At 34.2% G+C, this 14,934-nt stretch overlaps 1 protein-coding gene across 5 annotated transcripts in view; it reads left to right on the forward strand.

Moving 5' to 3' along the window:
- Positions 1-14,934, forward strand: part of LOC112683280 — a 271,887-nt gene that overhangs the window by 175,656 nt on the left and 81,297 nt on the right. Inside the window, exon 1 of one of the 5 annotated variants that reach the window (XM_025554221.1) lies at positions 5,419-5,685. The exons of the other annotated variants lie outside the window; for them this stretch is intronic. The gene's annotated coding sequence lies outside the window, so the exon portion shown is untranslated. Of the gene's footprint in view, positions 1-5,418; positions 5,686-14,934 lie in introns of those variants that run through there. 5 annotated transcript variants of the gene reach the window in all.

The following is a 14,934-nucleotide window of genomic DNA, read 5'->3' on the forward strand; positions in this document are numbered from 1 at the left end:
TGTGTGTGTGTGTGTGTGTGTGTGTGTGTGTGTGTTTGTGTATGTGTGTGTGTGTGTATGTGTGTGGTGGAAGAGCGGAGAGTGAGCGATGACGATACGGTGTTGGTGGGGGGGAGGTTTGCTCGATGAAAAACCGTTTCGAAACTTTAACCCCTCCCCATCCCCTCTTAACCACCGGGCCAGCGACGTGGCATAAAGCGTGCGCGTCGCCAAGCGGGCGGTGGTGCGACGCGGGTGTAGGCGGCGGCGGGTGGCAAAACTTTTGCGCCACTACCACCGGCTAAAGTTCGCGTGTGGGTCGGAAGGCGTGCAAAACTTTTCGACCGTGCGCACTGCCGTCCAGAGGTGGTCCGTACTCGGCGTAACGGCGCGGCAGTGCCGACACGTCAACCGGGCGCCACGGCCGTGTTGAGTGCGCACCCGTTCCGGAGCGATTTCGCTACCGCCTCGTATGCAATTTTATAATTATTTCGTAGCGGTGAGAAAAAAAATGTACTCAGAAAAAATCCAAATGTGAAATTTTAAGTCACGTGCGACGCATGGCAATACGTCTTGTTTATTCCAATCGATTCGCACATGGCACCATCTGCTCTGAATCCCGAAATTTGCCCCTTGAAAATTTCAAAATTCTCACAAATTTCCGTGTGCCAAATAGCGATGTGTACACCGATGTGTGTCACCGGTTCATCGTTTCCTGCCGAGGAAAATTACTTTTCGCATGCTATGCGTTATAACGAGTTGTGTAAACGACTCGCTGCGGTTCGATTTATTTTGCGGACGTCTTCAAAACAAACTTATTAAACCATGGCAAGAGTTTTCAGTCCCCAAAAATCGTTTTTATTTATTAATCAGACAGTCGGATTGATTTTTTTTTTTTCGTTTTCCGTGTATCGTGATAATTATTATCATTTATCACTCTATGATAGTATGCGACAGGATGTTGTTTCGGCTTACTGAATTGGAATTCAAAATGTTGTAGACTTCCTTCGGGTTCATGCAGTTTGAACGGCTCCGATTCTGTTTGTGTAACAATAAATATTAAATACTGTGATCAGACATGAGATATGCGTTTGAAAAATATCACGATGTATAGGTTGGGGGTGGAGAGTCGCGTATTATTTTCGTTGATTTTTATTTTATTACGAAATTCCACACTAACGTTTTACGACACTCAAACAACACATAAAGTATTAAAAAGTTTATACCTACAGTGAACATTTTGTTTTAAAAGTTATTCGCAAATTATAATTTCAAAAGTCAACGACCTCAATTTTAAACTTTGTCAAACCACGGAAATAGATCATAAATCTGGTGCATTTCTCCACCAACCAAAATCTCCGGAAACTGCTTGTTGTGAACCGATAGTAATTATATGACGTGTTAGTCAATACATGTTAAAAAAAAATTGTTTGTGAAACATTAATATGCATAGACTGTGGCTGTTTCAAGTTGCAATTTTTTTTTTCGGGCTAATATTCCTGTCGCTAAAACAGGTTGCATACTTACATAATTTTTTAGATTCTATAAGATTATAAACTATATCCGCACGATGGTTTTGCGTGCGAGCACCAAATTACATAATACATATTTGCACAATTCGCACGACACTTTTAAATACCAGAAAAATGTGCTTTCCGTGTTACACTATCGAAAGGACAACCGGTCAAGCGGTGGGCTACTGTGGATATGCGTAACACTTGACAGACATATGTAAGCTAATGGTTCAAATCCAGTCTGAAGGAAGAGAAATTAATTTTTTTCAATTTTCCTCAACGTATTTTGCGTCTCATCGGCTCGACCTGATAACGAATTATTATTTCTATTATTATCAACATCATCATTACTATTATAATATGTCATATAGTACGGAACATGCGCGCGCGACAGAACCAAATCGCCATAATCGGATTATATGCGTGTTCGCAACATTTTAGCCTACGTCGTCTCGTATTTTTGACGTAGGTCGAAGCCGCCACGGCGACGACGACGGTGGTCCGGCTGCGGCGAGACGGTGAAATGAGGGGCAGCGGATTACATACGCTAGGCCGCTAGTGGTGTACGGTCACAATAATTTCCATAAGCGCAAAATGACGAGCACGTCAGCAGATTTACCAGTAATAATGACAGACGTTTAAAAGGACTCGGCCGGCCACGGAGAGATAGTATTCGGTACATCTGTATAAACGAACGCGATGACGGGGGACAGCGCCAAGAAGGGTCGAAAAAGGTAAATACGTTTGGCTTCGGCCAAATTAATCCTCTTAAAAGGCACGAAGGCGGCATATTTATATTAATAGAATTCACTGCCATAATTCATTATCATCCCTTTTTGCGCGCGCGTCGCTGTCGATATAAGTACAGCCACTCGCGACCGTCACTAATACCGACGATAATATTAATAATATAATAATTATATTCAACGTAAATTTATCACGAAAGTTTGCTAGAAAAAAAAAATTGTTTGACCATCTAATTTATTGTCAGCCCACGTTACATGATTATGTAACGTTTCGATGTGAGAAAGTTCATAAATAAAACGAATGTTTCGTCTAGTGTTTATCTTGTTAGCACACACATGTACTACAATATTACTTATATTATTACTGGTGTAAATATTTTAAGATAATACAGTTTTTTCAATATTATTCGTGCAAATTTTGTAAAGTGGGTTATTAAACTCCCAACCCACTGAAACACACACACTTATCATATGCACCCGTGTATACGCAACCTGTTTCGTGTACATTAATTAATCGGGTATTGTTTTGTAATACCATCTCTTGAATATAAGTAAACTGAACTTAATCATTTTCATATTTAATAAAATAGAAATCATAACAAGTTCAAAAATTGCGTTCATGTATTTATCCTGGACTAAAACATAAACGTTTACGTTTAATTATAACTGTTTTGAATTCACTTTTAGTCTAATGCTCTTAATAACTAATTAAAATATTCTGTGGCAGCTTGTAAATTAATAAAAAAAATCGATAAAATAGTTATACTTATTATTTACCACTATATTTTTCCGACTAACACTATTTAAACTCAGTGTTTTAGAGAATAGTTACTCTTAGAAAAATTGTACGAAATCGATGAACAAAGACAATTGCATTTATAATTCGGATCAACTATTAGAAAATACATTTTTGAAGTAATACGTTTAAAAAAAATAGAATGAAACTCACTTTCTACTAATAAATAAATTTCTTCCTGTTGTAAGAAAATATGTTAGAAAAATATTATATTGGACGTTATTGTTCCATAGTTAAAATATGTATATGACAAAAAAAATGATAATAAAATTGTCTGTTTATATATTAGGATTGTAAAAGAAATAATATATGCTAGTATACATATTTATTGGAAATTATGAAATATATAAAACAAATCGTTTTATTGAAATCTGATACAAATATTTTTATCATTGTAATTTTTCCATTACTTTTAATAACTTTAGTGTCAAATTAAATTTTGTTTAGAACAATTTTTAAAATTCACTCTTATGCTTAAAAATGTGGGCATTCGTGTAGCAGGTGATCTACCGGAGGGTGGGCGATCAACGAATTCAGGACAAGTGATTTAAGTTTTAATAGTATAAAAATACATTATATTTTTTACTACGAGTGGTACGTCATCTCATACAAATATTCGTCAAATATAAAAATAAAAAATTATTAGTCAAATATAATTATAATTTCAATTACAGTAAACGTTTTATAAAATTCAGACGCACGCATTATAGACAAACTCCGACCAACGAACAATTTGAATCTAACCTATCTAGCAACATTGCTAATAACTCGTAGTTATATTGTAAATTATATGTAATATGTAATCGTTATCACAATACTGTCCCACTGCGGTCTACGATAATGTGCGTATAATAATAGTATAATATAATAATAGGTAATAATAATTGTAGATCACCAACTACACCTTATATAATACGGTATATCACCTGCTACACGAATGCCAAAATATGTATCCGAATAATTAGATAGTAAGAAATCGCTTTTAAATATTATCATAAAAATTATAGAACCATTTGATCGACATTTGATATATCGGTGTAAAACTCAATATCGATGGTCTGTGAAACGAAATGTTCGTCGTCATCTGTACGTAAACCGATAAAATTACTCCAGCGATCCGATGAATACGTTAGGATATTACGAGTGTGAATTTATGATGTGTGTGAGTGTATGTTTCCACCGTGTGGAAACCGAATCGAGCGCTTCGAACGGAACTCTCGAAATACCTTCAAAAACCAATTACAAGAGCATTAAAAACGGTTAATGAAAAAAAAAATGAAGAGAAAAAACGCGCTGTAGCGTAATTTTTTAGTTAAAATTTCGTTTTATCCCACACACACAAGATACGTGCAGAAGACACACCGGTAATTGGCAGTGCGGTGTTAGTCACGGAGAGGAGACGGGGAGAAGCAAAGAGGAAAAAAAAATTCTACATACAAAACACGTCTTGAGTAAAGTCGCTTGCTGAAAATCCATTTTGAGCGCGGGCCGTGGCAAGTTCCGCGCGCTGAACAACAATGACTTCCACCCCCACCGTTTTTGGAAACCGAGACCCTCACACACGGATACGTATACATATATATACATACACTCACGGGATAGTAGAGCAGGCAGGGTCCCGCCGTAGGTCCGCCGGCGCGTTCATTTGGCCACCGCGTCTCCAACAGTTCGGTTCGGTGTCGGCACTGGTCGGCCGCGATCGTTCGTGGGGTCTGGGGGTGTGCGTTAGCAGCGGCAGTGGCGGTGGCGGTGGTGGCAGCGGCGGCGGTAGCAGCAGCGGCAGCAGCAGCAGCAGCATAGAACGCGGGAAAACTTTTCTCAACATTTCGGTCTGGTTACTTTTTTTCCTTCCCGCATACGACGTCGTACTACTCGTGCAGCTCCGTGTATCGCGGAGTCCGACCAATACGGCTACCGAGCCCAGGTATGTACATCAAACAAATTGTATCTTCGAATATTAATTGTTTTCGATTTTTTTTTCTCCCCGACTATTATTTTTTCTTCTGTTTTTTTTTCCAATTTTATTTTTTCGCTTTTCGAACATAGTGTTCTCGCGTAACAACCGTGTTTTAATTCTCGGACCGATACTGTCACCAGTGTCGTCATTACAATAGAAATATTATCGTCGCGTATTCGATTGCGAACTGCTGCAGTCCGCGTGCCCGTAACGCTGCGACAGCCGGAGCGCGGTGGGGGCCGGTGAACTTTGTTTCCAAACTGTAATAAAAGTGACTAGGTGCAGCAAACTTAGTTGTTGTTTGTTGTTCCATCGAGTTTTTGGGACTTTAAAAAGTGCACAGAGAAAAACTTTACAGAAGTTTAAGTATTTTAACTTTATATATGAAGGGCGGCCAAGTTTTTCGAACTCGGATTGTTGGGATGGGCACACGTTCAGTGTTGGTCCGTCGCTGGTTACGAATACTGCTTCGCAATAATTAATACGTACTCGTGTTGTGTATTACCTACCGTGGTGTCAAAACACAAATGCTTCGGTCTATCGTTTTGAATTTTTCCCGTTTCGGAGTTACGTTTTTGTGTTCGGCCGGCCGTCGACAGTTTTTCGCCATGCCGCTTTGGGAACTTCAACGCGCCACCAGCACACAGCACCGCTCAGGACGTCTGACCGAACGAATATTTTCATAAAATTCAGGTTGATAATTTTTACTACCTCATCTAAACTTGTCGACAAAGTGTTTTGTTTTAAATCATGTTTTGTTAAAAAAAAATTTAAATATATTATCCATATTATTTACTTTTAGTTTACTTAATGAAATAAAATTGATTTGTAGACCATTTTTTTTTTAACATGTCTTATTCCGTGACAGAAAAATAATTTTTATAATAATATATTTATAATGAAATATTTATTTTACATTTTCTAACACTAAATAAATTATTCGTAACACAAAATTATCAAATTACTATATAATAATTATTATTATTATTTCAACATTCATTAGTATATTTGATTAAAATGATCAGTAAAAAATACTGGTCTGTTATAATAATAGAGTTATAAAATATAAAGAAATAATTTAGTTTTAACATGCGGTATTTCGCAATGTTATTATTCATCATTTTTTCAATCATTTTGATCGAGACATACATTTTATTAAAAATCTTGTTCATTTTAGTTTGAGTTAATTTGTTTGAATAATGTTTAATCGCTGAAATACATGTTTATGTTGAATAGAACACGTTAAATATGTTTAAAAATACCTATTTTCTACACGCTTTACATTTTCATTTATCTATTTGAAATTAATTATTTAACTCTCTCAGATATTAATAAATATATTTTTAACAGTTATAGTAAAACTAGAATATTTAATTGTATTTTAGTTTGATATTTCGGAGTAATATATATATATATATAAGTATAATAGTGGGGACATTTTTAGCATGTAGACTTTCCGTTTAATTTCACTAGTTGACCTTTTAACTAAGAATTAAATTATTAAAAGCAGAAGCGTTTGATTTTCTGTTTCTTTTGTGTATGTTCTATCGTAGAACATTATGTTTTTTACTCAAAACTGGACACCAGTAATCATTATTCATACGACAACCACGAAGGGTTAAAAGACGTAGCAAAAACGGCTTTTACCGGCACGTCATATATACACTATTCTGCCTGCAGTGTTTCTTTCTTTCTTGCTAATCCTCTCGTGTGTGTAAATATGAATAGATTTGTGTGTGTGTGTGTGTGTGTGTGTGTGTGTGTGTGTGTGTGTGTGTATGAGTGTGTGTTTATATATGTGTAAGTGTATGAGTATGTGAGATATGAGGGCCGTAATTATTTCATTAATCCTTACCCCACACATGCACGTATATGTGTAATAAAGGGGTTGTTCTTGTAAGCGATATCTCGAGGTGTACCCTAAAATTCGGTGAAGAGGAAAAAAGGTTTTTTTTTTCCTGCAAGCACTCTCGTATATGTGTCTGGTATGAGGAAAACTACCCCAATAACGTTATTTTTGGTCAAAAACGTGTCGGGGCGTGTTTTGACATTCCTCTATTGTTTTTATTACAAAAAATCCATCGTTTTTATCACCCATTATATTATTTTTTTTTATACTAACTATATAACGTTTATTTATTCTTTGAATGAAGGTATCTGAATGATTAAACAAATTACATTAACTAAAGTAATACATTATTTTTCAGCTAATCGACAAAAGTCGTATTTAATATTTTATGTGATATTATAACGGTCGGCAACTAGAGAACTACGAAAAATACATAACTGAACTGTTAACATAATACCTCATTTAAAGTTAATTAATTAAATGTTTTAATTTTATATAACATTAAATACTTTATTTGATTTATCAAACTCAGAATAGGGTTGTATCATAATGAACATGGTATTTGTTTTAAGACATTTTAGTTATAACTTGCAAATAATAAAATAAAATAATGTTTTTCTTATCTAGGTCTTGTTAGCTATTTTTGTTAGCTATATTATTAGCTATATAATATTTTAACCCTCCGACTACATTAAAAATTACTATACCAACCCCTTATCTAGACAATAATAGAGTAATAAGTTTATTTTAATTTGATATTATTGATAGAAAGTTTTGTATTGCAGTTTGTATTATGACTTATAAAGTACGTAGAATAATACGAATATAAAAATAAAATCGTTCTGTTGTTAATATAATAATTAAGTATAATTAAATATAAAAATTATTAAATAATTCTTATAATATCAATATAAAAAATATATAAAATACAAAAATAAATCTTCTTGTTTGTAGTATTATTGAATATAGTATATATCATGACAAATTTCGATTTTAAATAATATTTGCGCATATTATACAATTATACTTCAAATAAGAACTTTTATTTTATACTTGATATTTAATTATTATTGTTATTATGATAAAACATTTTTTTATTTATTGTTATTAAATTATTTATATATTGTTTTATACTGTTTTCTCAAAAATATTTATTTTTTTCAATTAAATCAACACATATAAATGTAAAATATGAGAAATTACCGTATTAGGACATATCAAAATATTTTTTAATACACTCATCACAAATACAGCGTTTATTATTATCATATTCAGAATTGAAAAGTAATTGGTAAAATATTAACAATTTTTCTAATAAAGAAATAAATTAAAACAAAAATTAATGAATTGTTAATACTCTTAAATTAATATATAAATTAACAGTTTTTATACAAAAATAAATAAATAATTGCTTAGTCTAAAATATTATTATATTTGTAATTTACGACGGGTTTCGAGTTAAAGATTCATCATCAGGTGTATAAAATATATTTACATATTTTTTAGGTTTAATATGTCAACACTTATATGTTTATTCGAAAACTGCTTTAATTTAAATATGATTTCATTTTATCGAATTTCTGTTTAGTGTATTTTTAAAAAATAGTAGTTCAGTAAGTGTACTCGGATATAATATTTAAAATAAAATTCTAATTTTGTATGGGCTTTATCTTTATTTTTTTAGTAATTGCTCACATATCGCATTTTACAGACGCCAACTATTATACTCTTTGTATTCGATGATTTCTTTCCTATACTTACAAATATGTTTTTACCTATTCATATTCGAAAGCTATAGAAAATGATTTTTCTTCCGTGACCCTCGTAACATCGTATATGGTATTCAGTACACAAAAAATAAATATCATTAAGGTCAAAATCGTGAATGATCGGTAAACCCCATGTAAAAGGACATATTCTTTTCGAGTACACTTTTTGCTGTCCGCATTTTAATGATTACGATTCCCGACCAAAGTTTCATATGATATTCTTCCCCTATAAGCTGTATACATCGGCGTCAAAAATCCTTATTCGGCATCACTCCGAACCATTGAGTTCGTAATATTTATAAAATATCCCCTTGTTGTCGTTAAATCGAGACGTTTTTTATTCTCATTATCTTTTAAGAAACTCAGGCTCGTAAAGCAAAAAAAAAAATATATATAAAAAAATAAAAATAATTGACTAATTTGAATTAGCGAGCTTGTCGCGAATGTGTTACAAATATAATTCCATATATATGGGGTCGAAGGGAGTTTTGAACTTTTCTCGGTCATAAATCGGCTACTAAAAGCGTTCTAACGGAAATTACACACCCTCATGCCAAAGATACGGCGTTTATCGTATATTTGAAGATATTTTGCCGGAAAACCCGAGTATGATAAACTTAAGGGAATCGAATGGGAGCGAAGCACAGGATTGTTTTGTTCTTCTGCCGATCAACAAAACATGATAGTATTCCTTTGATGCCTAAAGAACAAAAAAAAATCCATACACCCTCGTGTTTCCTTTTACCTATAATGGCTAATTACTTCAGTATCATTGCCAAAGACAAAAAACCTATTTAATCCATTATAACCTAAGTACGAGTATATGAATTTAAGAAAAAAAAATGTTGATATACAGAGTACGGCAAAGCCAACTGACGATTTTAGAAGAGCTATAAATAACTAACAGTTAAACTTAGATGGAAACTGTTTGTATTATTAAAATCAGCATTTTAATATTTAAATATTTTCAACAATAATCAATTTATTTTATACTATATAACAATCATTGTATTATCTTGTATTGTAATTTTCAAATCGATTATATTTGTTTAAATTGTTTAATTGAATTAGAAAACACAACTTTAACTGTAATTTTGCATCATTCATAATGGTAACCTTAATTACTTTTTTTCTTTTTAATGTTAAAAATTGAAGTTTTTATTCTCACTAAATATTTATAAATTTACATACAAGTCAAGATAAATAACTAAAATCTACTTCAGGGCATCGAATATTAAATAAATTATTGAAACGAACTGACATTCAAAGAAATTTGATAGCTTATATCAAAAATCACAAGTGTTTGTGTGTGTGTGTGTGTGTATTTGTTTGTTTCTGAGCCGATTCAAAACAAAGATTGTATCTAGTATAACAAACTTTCGTTACATCGAAGTATTTTGATTTCCGGATACGACCGTTCTATTTTCATTTAAGAACTCTATAAAACGTATGCATTGCTCGTGTTTTGACATCCACAATAAATTGTGAGCATAACACCCGCGTGCAAAATACACGCACAAGGTATAATTATTATTATTCAGGACTCTCAGGGCCTCTTCCGGAGGGCTTTTTGCAACAACAATAATAATTGTTACCGTAATACCCTGCGGGTGGCACCGGTTTCTCGGCCGCTCAGTCACGAGACCTTCATCAACACCTTACGTGATTTTAATTCGTTTTTGGTTTTTTCTGATTTTATTTATATATATATATATATATTATTTTTAATTTCATTTACACCCGTCTACGTCGCGATAAGGATTATACGATTTTAGTTAAAGGTTTTAAAACGTCCGATGAGGTAAAAGCTTAAATCGTTAATTGGTTTGATAGGGGCCATGTGAGCGACTATTATGTACCTATTTAATATTATATATTTATCCGTACTGTACGACGGTAGTAGTGGCGGACTTTGAATCGTACGATTATATCGTTTTCGTGACAGGCACATGTGACGCGCACCGTGGGAAACCAGACTGGTTGCCGTTGAAATATAAATGTAAGTGCCGGTCACTTGGATGCCATTAATGTTGCATAACGTGAGCGCCTACTTCTGGGATTATCCTTTACGCGAGCGAACAAGACGAAGAACGCACTCGTCGTCGTCGTCATCCAAAAGGACAAATGTCGTACGATAAGAGGGCGTTAAAAGGTTTTCCGAGTCCAAATTGATTATAATATATTCTTCTTCGGCGTATTTGAAGGAATTTCGAAAATACTTTTTCTGCCTTCACGTGTGAATATACTCGTAAAACGCAAACCATTGGTATACGTGTATTAAAAACGTTTAGTGATGATTTTTACGCGTTTTTCATACACACTGTTGTTTATTATATTTTGATATGGTTTTTAATTTGTCTACGCCGTAAATCTAATATCATAAATTGCACTTTAAACTTCAAGTATTTTTTCATTTTTTCACTGTGTTGTATTATTTCTGATATCGAACAATACCCAAATGAAACAATTGATGTGTACGTAACTATTTTACTTGACATATACATGGTATGATATTTATAATGGAGGTTAATTTATTTTATTCTAAATCAAAATAAATTATATATTGAAATAAACATAAGATGTTTTATAGATTCATAGTTTACAGTTTGTTTTTAAGCTAATTATAGAATTCTTTTAAGCATTATGTAACATATTTATTAGGTATCTAAATGTTTAATACATTTCACATTGTACAAAAACAAAAATGAAATATTTCAACTGTTTAAAATCGAACGACGAGCAGAATTATGTTCATTATTATTAAAATGAGGTTTCGTGCAGACAGTCAATAATTTTTGAAAGGTAAATAATTAATAGCCGGTAATCGTGACTGAACGGCATATCATCGAGTATTACCTGTATAATATCGACATTTTGCTAGGATTCAATTATGTGCGGACCTAGGGGGAAATCACTATGTTAAAATTACCGAAGCTCTGCTGAATTCTGATCACGTAATTTTTAGCAGATTTATGCCGCGTAGCAAATGCCGCGCGGCGGCCGTCCGGGCGACTCAGTTCTTTAAACACGAGTCTTTGACCGGCGACCTGTCATGAAATATTTAACAGACAAAAAGTTACGATTTTGTGAGACGAAAGAAAAAAAGTTCCATTTTTTTTTTTTTTTTTTTAAAGAAAACACCACCTTCTAATAAGTATATACGATGTAGAAATTATGAAAATCCATCCTACCGCTGACTTCACCGTCGCAACCGAATTGCACGCACACGCCGCCGTCGTTGAGACTACAAGCAACTTTCTTTTTTTTTCTCTCTCTGTCTCTATACACGTCTACTCGCCCTTTGCCGAAAATAAAAACTTTTGGGTAACGACAAAGTTTCCTACCCCCCGCGTGTATATCGTACATGGGCCACTACTACGCAGCAAGGAAATGCTCACGTTCGTCATTCGTTAGGTTGTACCGTAGTTCCCCGGGTTAATACGATTTACAGCGGCTCTATATTTTAAACCAGCGTCGCCACACACACGCACAAATTTATGGCGTGTTGGATGTGTATGCGCGTTAACCTGCCCGAATTATTCTCCCGTTGAAAACGGACTATGGATGACACTAAGCCGAAAATTTTTCGTACCTGGTGCTCGATAACGGAAACATATTTACAGACGTTGATGTGTCAGTATATACGACGAAAAGATTAACGAATTAAAATTTAATTTTTCTTTCTCTCCGAATATAGCATTTGATTTGATTAGAATTTCATGCTAGTCCCGGACGGAAAGATATTTGCAAATAATTCAAAGTGCATGTTCTGATCTTGGATTGTAATTTGTACATTGCTTAATGCGTCATGTTGTTTGTAACGACTACGATTTTGTTTCCTATAACGTTCACTGTTTCACTACATTATAGATACTAGGTACGTTAATATTAAAAACTTATAAACGATATTATTCCTCAATATTCGAATAAGGAACGGATACAATAAAGCGTAAAATATCATCAAGGGTTTCTTGCCGATTTTAAACTCAAGAAATATGCGTTTAATAATAACATAACATACTCGCAAATACTGTTCGCCATCGTCCGTGAATGAGTACTAAATGCGCCAAAGATATTCCCCATAGGCCACAAACAAGCCGGTATGTAATTTTTTTCCCGCCCGAGGGTAGAAATGTTTTCGTCTAAATTTTCAGTCGTGTTTAAAGTTTTGACATTCCCGGCAACAAACCGAGCAAAAATATACTATACATGCATGTATTAAAAAAAAAAAAGGAAAAAAAATCTTAAGAAAAGGGGCTCCGTTCTTATGCACAATAATAATATTATATCCGTCTTGGGTTGGAAATATATCTTTGGTTTTATAGCCAAATGAATATCAAAATAATGCCCATTAAACTTGAATAATTGTTTTTTAATATACCGCCGCTGTGTTAACTGGCTTGGAAAACGAAGGAATCGTCTCCGCCGACGGTGTAAGAATACTGGATAAGAAAAAAAACTTTTCTTTTTTCTTCTTGCATCGATAATCAATTTTTTCCTTTAATTTCTATCCCCTTTCTGCGGTCGCCGTATAATAATACATGTGCACGGATATATTTATTATTGTTTATTTTCGTACTCCACCGTTGACTACGCGGCAATTCGTTGAGCTGTGTAATTTTTACTTCCATTCGCATACAATTCTATCCATGTGTGCGTTTGTATTCCCAATAAAAATATTTTTATTTTTCCAATCCACGTACACGCGCTATTACTGCTTTCGGTGGACTGAAGTTATTAATTATATTAGAAATATTTTAATATGATTCCACGTACATCTTACATCCACGCTTTGCATAAGTGTGTGTATAATATGTGATACTGACGTGCATAAAAACTTTCGGTCTGGCCATATTACACAATTGAAACAACATTTCGCTTTGAAGACATCCCGGATAGTATTTTATATAATTATTTATATATATATATATACCATACTGAGAGTTTTTGAATAAATTCAATCATTTCCCGGATGGAGTGCACGAAATTTAAATTTCCTTAAAAGCACCGGTCGGCTGTGTATTATAATATGTATTCCAAAAGACTCGCAGCCATCGTTTCCATTGCGTGGGTATGGTATATAAACTTCATCAGATATTATCATCGCGGACATCCAAAGAACAAGCGCTGACGCGCACGATATTCACGGTCGGCCTGCTCGGTAAACGTGCAGTCACCGTGCACATGGTTGTATTCGCGTTATAATTTACATTTAAAGAAAATGTGCTTGTGCATACTTGGCTCGTGTCCGTACATGCTGTCCCGCTCTTTTCGTGTATCCCTTTAATACGCGCGCGTCTTAGCCCGTCCGCGTCCGTAATGCACGACCCACTGGACCGCGACGCGTACTTTGATGGTATTAACGGACGTCCGGCTTATACCAGTCCCTGTTCTCTTGCCACGTGTTTCCGCTCGCGTGCGTTGTTTCCCATTGAATACGGCATATGTGACGAGTCGAAACGACAAACGGTCTCTTGTCCGACTTCAATCTTAGTTTTTTTCATTTTATTTTCTCTCTCTCTCTCTCTCTCTTTCTCTCTGTCTTACTTACGGTTCCGTATGGTGTGCACGGTTTTATTATTGCTTAGAAGTATCGATTTTACAGTAATAATTTATTAATAACTATTTACTAACAAACAATGTACCACTTATTTTGATTTCGCGCAATTATGTTATTGACGGACAGCGTGCGACGATTCTGTCAAATGATACTAACTATACTCAAATCTACAAGTCCGCATCGGCTGGTGAGACACATAATGACTGTCTAGTAACGTTTCGGTGCTATCTTGTACACATTACGTGTTTGCCATATACTTTTGCAAAAATGTTATTTTATTTGTGATTAAAACGCAACGTGAATTGGATTATAATAAATTTAGTCGTAGCGTCTGGTTTTTTTCCCCTCCGATATTTTAGGAGGAAAATACGGTTTCCTATATACAAATCGATCGGAGTCCAGACTATACTTACCATAAAATAAACACGGTATCATAAAATATGGTGAAAAAATTGTGGGTTTTCCGCGTTTATGATGGCCAAACCCACGTGGCTCATAAACGACGTGAATAAAACATTAGGCGACAGTCGCCCTCGTATACGTACACCACGAATGTTACATGAAAGTCCATCGGGAGATAAGTCAAGGGGTTTCCATGAAGTTCATGATCCATGAACAACAATAAAAATTGATTTCGATTGTGGTGCGATTCGTAAAAAAAACTCCAGATATATAATTTATATTATGTTAAGGTATTCACAATTTCTTGATAATTCAAAACCAATCAAAAAAGTTCTGTGGTTGTGAATTACTGACCCATAACT

This window comes from Sipha flava, unplaced genomic scaffold (assembly GCF_003268045.1).
Source record: "Sipha flava isolate LNK unplaced genomic scaffold, YSA_version1 222_pilon_pilon, whole genome shotgun sequence".
Classification (NCBI taxonomy): Eukaryota; Metazoa; Arthropoda; class Insecta; order Hemiptera; family Aphididae; genus Sipha; species Sipha flava.